A 14,284-nucleotide genomic window follows, 5' to 3' on the forward strand; every position below is an offset into this window, starting at 1 on the left:
CTCGTTGCTGATGTACTTGTACCCTCTCAGTAGGCGGCTGGTGAAACGCAGGCAACTCAATCTCCTCGAGGTCGTCATCCTCGCACCCCTCTTCTGACAAATGGGGCATTCGGGAGAGTGCATCCGCATTTATGTTGACGCGACCGGCTCGGTACTTTATGGTGAAATCATAGTTGGCTAGCCGGGCTACCCACCGCTGCTCCAGCGCGCCCAACTTGGCCGTGTTCAGGTGAGTCAGCGGATTGTTGTCCGTAAACGCGGTGAATGTTGCTGCCGCCAAGTAGTGGCGGAACCGCTCCGTGATAGCCCACACCAACGCCAATAGCTCGAGCTTGAAGGAGCTGTAGTTCTCAGGGTTCCTTTCGGTCGGCCGGAGTTTTCGGCTGGCATAGGCAATCACCTTCTCCTTTCCATCCTGGACCTGGGATAGGACCGCTCCTAGCCCCACGTTACTGGCGTCCGTGTGGAGGATGAACGGGCGCCCATAATCAGGGTACGCCAGGACCTCTTCTCCGGTCAAGGCCGCCTTCAACTGGCAAAAGGACTCCTCATGCTTGTCCTCCCACGACAGTGGGGCTCCAATGGGTCTACCACCTTTGGTCTGTCCCACGAGGAGGTCTTGCATGGGGGCAGCCATCTTCGTGTACCCCTTTATAAAGCGCCGATAGTACCCCACCAGACCCAGAAACTGCCTTACTTCCCTCACTGTAGTTGGTCTCGGCCAGCTCTGGATGGCAGTAATCTTCTCAGGGTCGGGGGCGACACCATCCGCACTCACCACATGCCCTAGATACTGCACTCGGGGTTTCAGCAGGTGGCATTTAGAGGGCTTCAATTTCATCCCGTACTTGGCAAGGGACGCGAACACCTCGGCCAGGTGCTCCAGATGGGCCTCATACGTGTGGGAATAAACAATCACATCATCCAAGTACAACAGGACGGTCTCGAAGTTTAAATGTCCCAGACAGCACTCCATCAGCCGTTGAAAGGTTCCGGGGGCATTGCACAGCCCAAACGGCATGCTATTGAATTCGCAGAGCCCCATCGGGGTGGTGAAGGCGGTCTTCTCCCGGTCCTCTGGGGCCACGGCCACTTGCCAGTATCCGCTGGTGAGGTCAAGGGTCGAGAAGTAGTTGGCAGTTCTCAGTGCAGCCAAAGACTCTTCAATATGAGGTAATGGATAGGCATCTTTATGGGTTATCTGGTTGATCTTCCGGTAGTCCACACACATCCGCATGGTACCATCCTTCTTCTTGACCAGTACCAACGGAGCCAGGGACTACAGCTGTCCCGAATAACCACTGCCTCCTTCATATTCCTCAACATATCCTTGGCACACTGGTAATGTGCAGGGGGAATAGGTCTATACCTCTCTTTGATAGGGGGATGTTCACCGGTGGGGATGTGGTGTTGGACCCCCTTGATCTGCCCAAAGTCTAGGGGGTGCTTACTGAAAACCTGTTCGTACTCCTGCACCACCCTGTATACCCCTGCCCTGTGATGTGTAGGGGTATCGTCAGTGCCTACATGTAACTGTTGATGCCACTCCTTTGTCTCCCCCTGGGGTGGGGAAGTGCTGGTGGTAGGTGGGAGTGTGGATGGACTGGCTTCATGGATAGTGTGAGGGTCCAGGGTGAGCAGCTTGGCAATGGTGGCATACCGGGGAAGCCTGACTTCTTCCTCTCCACAGTTCAGCACTCTCACAGGCACTCTCCCTTTCTTCACATCCACCACCCCTCGGGCGGCCATTACAGTGGGCCAGTGCTCGGAAGGCATGGGCTCCATCATCACAGGGTAGTCACGCCCCTGAGGCCCTACTGCTGCTCTACACTAGATCATCATCTCGCTCCTAGGGTGCACAGTCAATGGAGCAGCATCCATCACTCTCACTCCACCAATCTCCCCTCCTGTTGAGCTTACATGCTGGCGGTTCATCAGGGCTCGGATCTCACGCTGCACAGCCCTCTGCCAGCTCCCTGCCGCTATGGCGGCCAGCTGTTGTAATAGGGTTAACACATCAGCCATGCAGCGCTCCATCACATTGGTTCCCAGCACTATTTTCGGGTTATGATCACTGGGTTCATTCATGATCACAATCATACCCTGGTGTTGCAGTTCAGCTTGCCCCACTGTCATAGCTACTTGTTTATACCCCACCTGGGTCAGTGGAAGTCCATTAGCGGCAATCAACGTTATACTATTGTCTGGGGGCGCCAGCTCGTCTATGGCCCAATACCGCTGGTACAACGTGTACGGTATGGTAGTTACCTGTGATCCAGTGTCCAAGAGAGCCATCACTGGTATGCCATCCACAGCCACGGGGATGATAGGGCGGGCCCCGATATATCGGTCTCGCCAGTCCGGGGGGCCACGATGTTCTACTCCTGAGGATTGGCCCGGGGCCCCAGGGGTTGCTCGTTTAACGGGCACTGTCGAAAGTAATGACCAGGCTTACGGCACTTGTAGCAGATTGGAGGTCTGCTCCGCGGGTTATTAGCACTTCTCCGCTGCATCCAGGGAACATCCTCAGGGCTGTCAGCAAGCTGTATCTGTGCTGGAGGCTGAGATCTGGTCAGAGGTTGTAGTGCAGCAAGGATCTTGGCGAGGTCTCCGTCCATGCGACGGACCTGGGCTGCCAGTTCTTCTACTGTGCTGCTTGGGGCTGCAGGTATTGGAGAGGTTGGTTTGGCTGAGGCCGCCACAACGGGAGCCGTCTCGATGGGCCACGGGGCGGGTTCCATAACTTCGGCAGCTGGGGGCTGTAGTGCTTTAATGGCCCGCTCCTTTAACACAGCAAAGTCCACATCAGGGTGTTCCAAGGCCCACAGCCGGAGTTGTTTACGATCCTCAGGGGACCTCATCCCCTGCGCAAATTGCTCCACTAACATCTTGTTGCTATCCGCCTCACTAATAGGGTTCACCCGCTTCAGCGTGCGGAGGGCGGTCTGCAGACGTAGAGCATAGTCCCGAATGCTATCCCCAGCTCGTTGCCGGCACTGGTAAAACTGCATCCTCAGCTCAGCTTCAGTCTGGGTCTCGAAGGCAGTCTGTAGCTTCTCAAAGATGGTGGCTACAGAGAGCCGGTCCCCATCGGCCCAGGTCTCCGCTTCCTGCTCCGCCGCACCGGTTAACTGGCCTAGCACTATCGCTGCACGTTGCTTATCAGTCAGGGGGTACAGCTCTAGCAACGGGTTAAGCTTTTTCCGGAAGGCCTGTAGGGCATCCGGTTTCCCATCATACTGCGGTAGCCAGGCAGCTCCGGGCGCATAGGGCAAGGAGAACGGCATGACCTGAGCGAGCGCGGGGGCCGCGGCACCTCCCGCCGGTGCGGCCGGGACCTGGGCAGGCCCACTCCCATCCGCGGGTGCCGCTGCGGCTGCGACCACCGCTCCTCCAGCGGCTCCGTCGGGCGCAGACATCTTGTTTCCGTCCCCCTTAGCTCTTTCCGGCCCCTCCTCTCTCGGGGCGGGGTTTTGGCCTTCGCGCCTCTACTACTCGAGAAGACGCTCGAGCGGGAACTTTTCGCGCCAAAGATGGCGGCTTCTGAAATTTTTCTGCCGGATATCTCCGGCGGTAACAAGGCGCACCTCTACCAGACGGCAGAGCGGTAAGATCCTGTTCGTGACGCCAAGTTGTCGCGGGCGGGGAGGAGGGTGTCAGCACACTACGCTCACCCCTTCTGCTCGGGTCCGGCGGTTGCTGCTCAGTGGTGGCTCGAGCTGTGGGCCGGATCCCGGGGGTTTCTCGAGCGGCACTCCTCGCCCGTGAGTGAAAGGGGTTGGTTGGGTGTGGGGATTGTTTATTGTCCGTGACGCCACCCACGGTTGTGGTGATTTCACCACCGCTGCTCTATATGGGGATCCCGGGGATGGTGATGCGGAGCAGCCAGATGTTGTGTTGCCCCTCCGTGGGTAGGGGTTGGTGATCCCGGGGCCCGGTGATGGCTTGGGAGGTGCAGGGCCTGGTGGGCGCAGGGACGCGGGGGCAGCGCTGTGCCTTGCGGCACTGTGGTACTCACTCAGCCTGAGACGTTGACACAGTTTTTACGGTAAACCAAACGGCTGGTAAGACGGTCCCACGGACGGCTGCACTTGCTCTCCCGGTAAGTGACGGTGATGTCCCTCTTCCTAGCACCTTTGTGTACTTGTTGGTTGCGATGGGTCCCCACCGGTAACCCGCTCCCCGGCTTCAAGCTGGACCGGGGGAGCTCTACTCTTTGCCCGCAGGCGCTGGCCCTAAGAAACTGGTGCCTTGGCGGTGGCGGTGTCTCTCTTACTCTGGTTGGGCTGTTGCCTTCAATCGGGACTTGGTTGTTGGGGGATCTACGTCCCCTTCACTGACGGATTCGGCAAATTATGGCGACTCCAAGCCTTGCCGGGGTCCGAGAGGCCCCTGCCCTGGTGCTGACTGTCCTTCGGAACACTGCTCCAGACCGCCGGGCACACAGCCTACGGGGTCCTTCCAGGAACTTCCAAACGGTCCCCCTCCAGACAGTCACCGCCGTTGCTGACCTTGCTGACCTGTCCTGCACACAGCTGGACTACCTCAGGCTTTTGCACACTCCTCCTGTTCTGTCACCACTCTTGCTTTCCTCCTTTACCACCTTACTCCGCTTCTACTTTCACTTCCTTAGCTCATCTTAGCTCTTTACTCCTTCACTCCCCTAACTGTTCTGCCTGGTTTCTCCCACCTCCAGAGCTGTGAACTCCTCGGTGGGCGGAGCCAACCGCCTGGCCCATCCCCTGGTGTGTATCATCAGTCTCTGGAGGAAGGCAACAAGGATTTTTGGTTAGCTTAGATGTTCCTACCTGGGATGTAGGGTGTGGTGGTGTGTGACCTGTGTCCCCTGGCTTGCCCAGGGCGACACATCCTCATTCTGGCCTTGTTCTCACTCTCATAGAGATGAAGTGAGTGCTTGTGATGTAACTTCTAACTTCTAGACAGTCAGAACTTGTCACAAGGTGGCAGTGGTACCAGAGCAGTATCGGTAAAAGGTAGAGCTGCCAGAAGGTGAGTATTTGCCAGGGGGCAGAGGGCTTAGATTTAGACCCTTTTCTAAGAGCAATACTCCACAAAAGCTGATACGCTGGATGATGAGGAATAATCACATAGAAAAATATTAAAATAATTTTGCTTCAGTTTCTCTATGTCTGTTCTGTACAACTCCTTAAAAACACCAAATGGCTTGAGATATAGAAATAAGACTAGAAATGTTGAGAGGCATGACAATGACTACACTTCAGGACTTTTCCATATGCCAATCAGCAGAACATACATTCTGTTCATAGCAGTGCTTGTTAGAGATCATTATTACCCATAAGTTGACTAATCACATGATTTATTTGGGCCTCAATTGACTGCAGAAAAGAGATAGATATAATGCTAAGAACAATCCAAACTGCATAGGGGCAAACAATCATTGTAGTGACTCTTTTTCTCTATAGGCCACTTTAGACACAGCGACATTGCTAGCAATGTCGCTGGTGAAAGCACCCACCCCCGTCGGTTGTGCGTCATGGGAAAATTGCTGCCTGTAGCGCACAACATCGCTAGGACCCGCCACATGTACTTACCTGCCTAGCGACGTTGCAGTGGTCAGCAAACCGCCTCCTTTCTAAGGGGGAGGTTCATTCGGCGTCACAGCGGCGTCACTAAGCGGCCGACCAATAGAAGCGGAGGGGCGAAGATGAGCGCCCGATATATCCCGCCCACCTCCTTCCTTCCTAATTGCCGGCGGCCGCAGGTACGATGTTGTTCCTCATTCCTGCAGTGTCACACATAGTGATGTGTGCTGTCACAGGAACGACGAACAACCTGCGTCCTGCAGCAGCAATATTTGAGATTAGAACGACGTGTAAACGATCAACGATATCGTGAGTATTTTTGATCGTTAGCGGTCGTTCGTTCATTTCCCACGCAACGACTTTGCTAACAAGGCCAGATGTGCGTCACGAATTCCGTGACCCCAATGACATCTCTTAGCGATGTCGTTGCGTGTAAAGTTGCCTTATGCCTTTCACCCAATGATCGCATCAGGTAATTTAAAATTCAATAATACAAATTGACTTACTATATTTTCACTTGTTTTGGAGAGAAAATCTGATCATGTTAGATGACCCTAACTTAGCACTAACTCCTACTTGGGTCTGATAGCATTCTGATTAAAATTAGCTTAAGTCTCTTCTTGTTCTCAGTAGTGATGAGGGAATATACTTGGCACTATTTGTTACTCGCACAAATATTAAGTTATTTGCGATATTCCCTACCAGTCGAGTACTTTGGAATTCACCTCATGAGTTTTCAGAGCCCTCCCAGCATGTTTGGCACCTGATTTTCAGCTACTAAACATGCTAGGATGGCCTTCCAAACAAAGTAATGGTGTAGCCATCTTTGCTACTGGGATTACTGGGATTGGGAAGCACAGTGAAAAAAAAATATGACTTATTGAGATTTCCCATGGTTGTCACACTACTTCCAGGTTTGCTCATTAGATCTCATACATATGCACTGCTTCCCCCGCCCACACTCTCTGTCAATATGTGTGATTGGCTGCAGTTAGACTGCTGGCGTGCCAGTGTCTTTGATTTGCTGCCCTCACAGTAGCTATCTGGATCCCCTAATGGAGTGTAAAAATAAATAAATAAATAAATAAAATTCTAAGGTCCTCCATATATAGATACCTGAAGCAGACAGTGTCGGACTGGTTAGGAATATCCAGTAATGAGAGGCCTCGCCACAGTTACCTGCACTGAACTCTGGAGCTCTCACCTGAGCTCCAGAGTGCAGCCTGGGCTGAACTTTGGGTTTTCAGGACTGAACTGCAAGTGCTGACTGATTCCACAGTGATTGCGGTTCAGTTCATGGCAGCTGTGGACAGGCCGGACTAAATTACAAAGCTGTCACCTGAGCTCCAGAGTTCAGCCCGGCCTGTCCGCAGCTGTGACATGAACTCAGTCCTGAAAACTTGGAGTTCAGTCCAGGCTGCACTCCGAAGCTCAGGTGAGAGCTCCAGAGTTCACTGCAGGTAACCGCAGCCAGCCCTGGTATTACTGGCGATTCCTCCGGTAACTAGTCCGACACTGGAAGCAGATCAGGAACAAAGTTGATATGGAACTGTTACTGTGCTGCTGAAGATATGACATAAAGCCAGGAAAACAGAATTAAAGTGGTTTTATTCAATGCGTTTCAAAATGTGTTGAATAAAACCACCTTAATTCAGTTTTCCTGGTTTTATGTCATTATGACGCCCTGGGCAAGCCAGGGGTCACAGGTCATCACACCACCACACCCTACACCCCAGTTAGGAACATCCAAGCTACCGAAATCCTTGTTGCCTTCCTCCAGGGGCTGATGTTCACACCAGGGGGTGGGCCAGGCGGTTGGCTCCGCCCACCGAGGAGTTCACAGCCCTGGAGGCGGGAAGAACCAGGCAGATCAGTTTAGGAGGTGGAGGAGTAAACAAGTAGTCAAGTGAAAAGTAGAAGGAAGTGAAGTGGTAGAGGAGCAAAGGAGAAGACTGGAGTAAAGGAGTAAAAGTGACAGTAAGAGAGCCTGAAGCTGGTCCGGGTGTGTGCCCCGGACTGAGACAGCAAGGTCAGCAGACGGCGGTGACTGTCTGGAGGGGTGATTGTTCGGAAGTTCCTGGAAGGACCGCGGACGGGTGGTGGCCCAGCGGTCTGGAGCAGTGTACAAAGGACAGCCAGCACCAGGGCAGGGGCCTCTCGGACCCCGGCAAGGCTAGGAGTTGCCATAATTTGCCAAATCCGTCAGTGAAGGGGACGGCTGTCTCCCAACAACCAAGTCCCGATTGAAGGCAACAGCCCAACCATTAGAACAGAGACACCGCCACCGCCAGGGCACCAGTTTCTGAGGGCCAGCGCCTGCGGGCAAAGAGTAGAGCTCCTCCGGTCCAGTTTGAAGCCGGGGAGCGGGTTACCGGTGGGAACCCATCGAAACCATCAACATAGGTGCAGGACAAAGGGACATCACCGTCACCTACTGGGGAAAGCAAGTGCAGCCGTCCGTGGGAACCGTCTTTCCAGCCGTGTGTTTTACCGAGAACTGTGTCATCGTCTCAGGCTGAGTGAGTACCACAGTGCCGCAAGGCACAGCGCTGCCCCCGCGTCCCTGCGCCCACCAAGCCCTGCATCTCCCAACTCACCACTGGGCCCCGAGACCACCATCCCCTACCCATGGAGGGGCAACACAACAACTTGCTGCTTCACACCATCACTCCCGGGATCCCCATACAGAGCAGCGGTGGTGTCAACAAATCACCACAACCGTGGGTGGCGTCACGGACAATAGACTAAATCCCAAAACCCAATCCCCTTTCACTCACGGGCGAGGAGTGCCGCTCGAGAACCCCCGGGATCCGGCCCACCGCTCGAGCCACCACTGAGCAGCAGCAGCCGGACCCGAGCAGAGGGGTGAGCGCAGTGCTGACACCCTCCTCCCCGCCCGCGACAACTTGGCATCACGAACAGGATCTTACCGCTCTGCCGTTGGGTAGAGGTGCGCCTTGTAACCGCCGGAGGTATCCGGCCGAAAAATTTCAGAAGTCGCCATCTTTGGCGCGAAAAGTTCCCGCTCGAGCGTCTTCTTGAGTAGTGGAGGCGTGAAGGCCAAAACTCCGCCCCAAGAGAAGAGGGGCCGGAAAGAGCTAAGGGGGACGCGATGGCGGCTGGCTGCATGTGAACGCAGCTATAAAAGCAGGGACGCCAGGACTCTGCAGACATCTTGTTCCTGGGAGAAGCCGCCAGCAACATGTGGATGCCGTCCCGCGACACCGTAGCCCCCGCGCCAGGAACCGCGGCGTGGGTGGAAATCCGGACCGCGCAGCTCTACCAACGGCTGCACGCTAAGATGCAGCTCCTTATGGAGGAGTGGGAGGCCAACATGATGGACGTTATAGCAGCAGTGCGGAGACGCGAGGGGGAAGCGGAGGAAGGGAGGGTGAGTGACCCACGCCCCGATGCCCTGGAAGGGCCGGTCATCGCGGCTGCGGGACCCGGTCCAAGCCCTCTCCCCCCGCTGCCTCCCTCGCCACCCGTCTCGGAGGCTGTGACCCCGCCACTGGGCCTGCTACCACCGCAACCGGTAGCAATACCCAGCGTCCCGCCCAGGCGGGCCGATCTGTAGCCGGAGCCCGTAGTCGACCGGAGGTGTTGCCCTGGAAGGTCCCAAAGACTGAACTGGAGGCATCCCCTGAAAAGTCCCCCGAGCCGGAGCTGATGACCCGCTCCGAGCCGAAGGCCCAGCAGTGGAAAGCCCCTATGCCCATCCCCCACACCTCGGCTGCGGTAGCGCCGGGTTGTTGCTGTAAGGCAGCGCCCAAGGCCAAGACACCGCGGGACCCGCCGCCCAGATTCCTGACAGTGGGCAACGTCCAGAATGTCCCGTGGGGCCCGACCCGTGCGCCGGAGCTCGCAGCAGCGCCATATTGGGATAGGGAGCCGGTACCGTTGGGCCTAGAGATCGGTGAACGGGAGAAGAAGAAGGCCGAGCTGGTGGCCCGAGCGATAAGGGAGAAGGAGAATCTTCGCCAGGCCACGTTCCGTGTCCGGGGCCCGCTGTACGTGGGGCAGGTGAGGCGGTTTGATGTCCGCCCGGGCTATGGGTTTATTTATGAACCGGGCCTGGAGGCCGAAGTGTTTGTAGCCCGGCGGGATGTAAATGCCCACCTGCCTGAAGAACATCCCGGCCGCAACCTGATGCCGGGTGACATTGTCCAGTATACCCGGCACTGTGGAGAGAGGGGGTGGTTTGCCCTGGATGCCAAACTGAGGGGCGGCCAAGAGGGTCAAGTGAGTCCTGCACCCCCTCCCTCGGATGAAGCCGGCTACCCGGAGTAGGGCAGCGGATGCCGCTGCAGCAGTCCCCGTTGGGACCACCACTGTGTGAAGATATGTTTGAAAAGTTTGAAGAAGTTTAAAGTGATGATAAGCAAAATGATTACCGTGAAAGTCCTCTGATTAACCGTGATTGAACCGGCCGGAGCCGGCACCGTTGTCCCCTTGGGGACCGTTTAAAAAGTTTTGCATGAGGAACTGCTCATGGACAAGCCCGAGAACTTGCAGGGCAACCACAAACGTTAGTGGCTTGTAAATAAGTTGTTTACCGTTACCGTTTCCGCAATGCCGCCTCCGGAGAGGCAGGTTGGAGGGAGGGCCCTCAGCAGAGCAGGCTGGGGCCCAGCCACCACAGGAACCGGTGGCTACCCTCTGGAGGGGAAGGACAGATCCCGCTCGGGTAACGTGTGCTGGACTTGGGGACAAGGGGTGCTGCCTGGGTTTTAGGGGCAGCATCAGGGCCAGGTTGCTTGGGTGGGAGAGAGCGGAAACCGTGACCGTGAACCGTTTTGCAACGATTAAGTAAAGTGCCTCCCGTTATGGGAAGAAATAATAAAAATGTATATATGTTACCGTTTTACAATGTTATATATTTTTCAGAAAAATAAAACCGGTGTTGGACGGGCAGCCCGCGGACGGTCTGCATTTTGCTAAGGGGGAATGTGACGCCCTGGGCAAGCCAGGGGTCACAGGTCATCACACCACCACACCCTACACCCCAGTTAGGAACATCCAAGCTACCGAAATCCTTGTTGCCTTCCTCCAGGGGCTGATGTTCACACCAGGGGGTGGGCCAGGCGGTTGGCTCCGCCCACCGAGGAGTTCACAGCCCTGGAGGCGGGAAGAACCAGGCAGATCAGTTTAGGAGGTGGAGGAGTAAACAAGTAGTCAAGTGAAAAGTAGAAGGAAGTGAAGTGGTAGAGGAGCAAAGGAGAAGACTGGAGTAAAGGAGTAAAAGTGACAGTAAGAGAGCCTGAAGCTGGTCCGGGTGTGTGCCCTGGACTGAGACAGCAAGGTCAGCAGACGGCGGTGACTGTCTGGAGGGGTGATTGTTTGGAAGTTCCTGGAAGGACCGCGGATGGGTGGTGGCCCGGCGGTCTGGAGCAGTGTACAAAGGACAGTCAGCACCAGGGCAGGGGCCTCTCGGACCCCGGCAAGGCTAGGAGTCGCCATAATTTGCCAAATCCGTCAGTGAAGGGGACGGCTGTCTCCCAACAACCAAGTCCCGATTGAAGGCAACAGCCCAACCATTAGAACAGAGACACCGCCACCGCCAGGGCACCATTTTCTGAGGGCCAGCGCCTGCGGGCAAAGAGTAGAGCTCCTCCGGTCCAGTTTGAAGCCGGGGAGCGGGTTACCGGTGGGAACCCATCGAAACCATCAACAACATAGGTGCAGGACAAAGGGACATCACCGTCACCTACTGGGGAAAGCAAGTGCAGCCGTCCGTGGGAACCGTCTTTCCAGCCGTGTGTTTTACCGAGAACTGTGTCATCGTCTCAGGCTGAGTGAGTACCACAGTGCCGCAAGGCACAGCGCTGCCCCCGCGTCCCTGCGCCCACCAAGCCCTGCATCTCCCACCACCAACCCCTACCCACGGAGGGGCAACACAACAACTTGCTGCTTCACACCATCACTCCCGGGATCCCCATACAGAGCAGCGGTGGTGTCAACAAATCACCACAACCGTGGGTGGCATCACGGACAATAGACTAAATCCCAAAACCCAATCCCCTTTCACTCACGGGCGAGGAGTGCCGCTCGAGAACCCCCGGGATCCGGCCCACCGCTCGAGCCACCACTGAGCAGCAGCAGCCGGACCCGAGCAGAGGGGTGAGCGCAGTGCTGACACTCTCCTCCCCGCCCGCGACATCATATCTTCAGCAGTGCTATAATAGTTTCATATCAACTTGTTCCTGATCTGCTTCTGTTTTTTTAGCATATGCCTCTGCAGCAGCTTATTACATGCTTTGAATCTGGTTGTGTAATACACAGCCACATAAGGTGAGCAGATTCCCTTATCACTTTTATATGTACATTGGATAAGACCCTTTTGTGCCTTTTTTCCCCTACATTTTGTATATAGATACCCAGCACAGATACAGCAGATGGTTACAGCTGTATCTTGGCTGTGTATCAAAATAAGAATGACCCCATGTGTTTTTAAATAATTTAAATAATTTTAAAAAAAATGCATGCGGTTCCCCCCAATTTTGATACCCAGCTCTGATAAAGCAGACAGCTGTGGGCTGATTTTCTCAAACTGGGGAGGTTCATGGTTATTGTGCACCCTACCCTAAAAATAGCAGCCAGCAGCCACCCAGAATTGTTGCATCCATTAGATTTAACAATCCCATGCTTTTTCCAGCTCAATCCAATTGTTCTGGTAGCACTTAAGGTAATATAAGCAGTTAATGACAGCTCACATCTGCCATTAAGCCCTAGATTAGTAATCAGTAGAGGTCTATGAGAATCCCCCATTACTAACCCTGTAATTCAAAAGAAAAAAAACACAAACAAAGACAAAATCCTTTAATTTAAATAAAAAAGCACATCCTCTTGCACAATTTTTTAACTCCAAAAGCACACAGGACCGATGTTATCCACACGAGGTCCCACGTTGATCCCAGCTCTGCTATATACTGATATCGCAGCACATGAGCATATTAGATAACATGAATGCCAGATGCGGCTTCAGGCAGACACTGACTGACTGCAGCCAATTACAGACATCAGCAGAGAGGGTGAGTGGGGGAAGCAGTGCATATTTATGAAATCTAGTGAGTGGACCTGGAAGTAGTGTGACAGCCACGGAGAATCTTTGTAAGTGTTATAGTCTGCTTTTAATCCATGTAATACTGTCAACATTATTCCCAGAAACCAAATGAGAATCCGAAATGCATCCAGACCGGGCCAGAACAATCACAGTCGCAGTGATCATGATTGTGACTGGGCCTGGGGGTGCAGTGGGCCAGATTGCCCCAGCTTCAGCTACATGTGTGTTGGAGGGCACACATCCAGCTGAAATGCATCGCGATGCAGAGACCCATCAAGTCCTTGCGCTGTGATACACGCTGCTGGCCAAACAGAAGCCAGCTACGTTCATCAGCATCCCAGTAAATGATGTCATGCATTGCCATAGTACAGATGCCAATGAAAGTTGCCAGCCACTGCACACTGGCTACACAGGAGGAGATTGCAAGATGTGGGAGCCGGGCAAGGTGAGTACAATATATTCTAGGAGGACACTATATACCAAGAGATGGACAGTATATGCCAGGAAGGAGATATATATATATATACCAGGAGAGGCCCATGATGGGGACATATATACCAGAAGTGTGACATATATACCAAGAAGGGGACATATATATCAAGAAGGGAACATTTATGCCAGTAGGGGAACATGTATACCAGGAAGGGGACATATATACCAGAAAGGGGACATACATACCAGCAGGGGCCCAGGATGGGGACATATACCAGGAGGGTCCCAGGATGAGGACATATATACTAAGAGGGGCCTAGGATGGCGACCTATATACAGAATGGGGACATATATACCAGGATGGGAACATATATATCAGGAGGTGGGACATTGTTACCAGGATAGGGTTATATATACCAGGCTATGGTCTAGGATGGAACATGTATGTCAGGATGGATGGGGGACATATATAACAGGAAGGGGGACATGTGTCAGGCTGGGGACCTATATACCAGGATGTGACCTAGGATGGAAACATATATACCAGGATGGGGGCTGGAATGGGGCACATATTTACCAGGATGTGGGACATATATATCAGAATGGGAACATATACACCATGGTGGGGTACATATATACCAGGATGGAGGACATACATACCAGGATAGAGGATATATATATATACCAAGATGGGGGACATACATACCAGAATGGGAGACATACTTACCAGGATGGGGGTCATATATATCAGGATGGGGCTTAAGATGGGGACATACATACCAGGATAGGGGACATATATACCAGGATGGGGCATATATACTTCGATGGGGACATGTTTACCAGGATGGGGGACATGTATAGCATGATGGAGGGCATATACAGTATGCCAGGATAGGGTATGCATATCTGGATGAGGGACAAATTTACCAGGACGTAGTCCAGAATGGGGGATATTTACCAGGATGTGTAGTATATATATATATCAGGACAGGGAGCTTATATTCCAAAATAGGGGACTAATTTACCAGGAATTAGCCTAGGATACGTAAAATTATTTAAGTTTCCCCTTGACTTGCATTGAGTTTGTTATTTGTGATGAACAAATGAATAATAAAAATTATTCAGCTTGAATAATCCGAACCTGAATACTTTACTATTTGCCCATCTCTAGTTATCAGGTAATAAAGTATAGGTTAGCAAAAAAAGGTTGCCCCACTATTAGGGT

This window comes from Anomaloglossus baeobatrachus, chromosome 2 (assembly GCF_048569485.1).
Source record: "Anomaloglossus baeobatrachus isolate aAnoBae1 chromosome 2, aAnoBae1.hap1, whole genome shotgun sequence".
In the NCBI taxonomy this organism is placed as follows: domain Eukaryota; kingdom Metazoa; phylum Chordata; class Amphibia; order Anura; family Aromobatidae; genus Anomaloglossus; species Anomaloglossus baeobatrachus.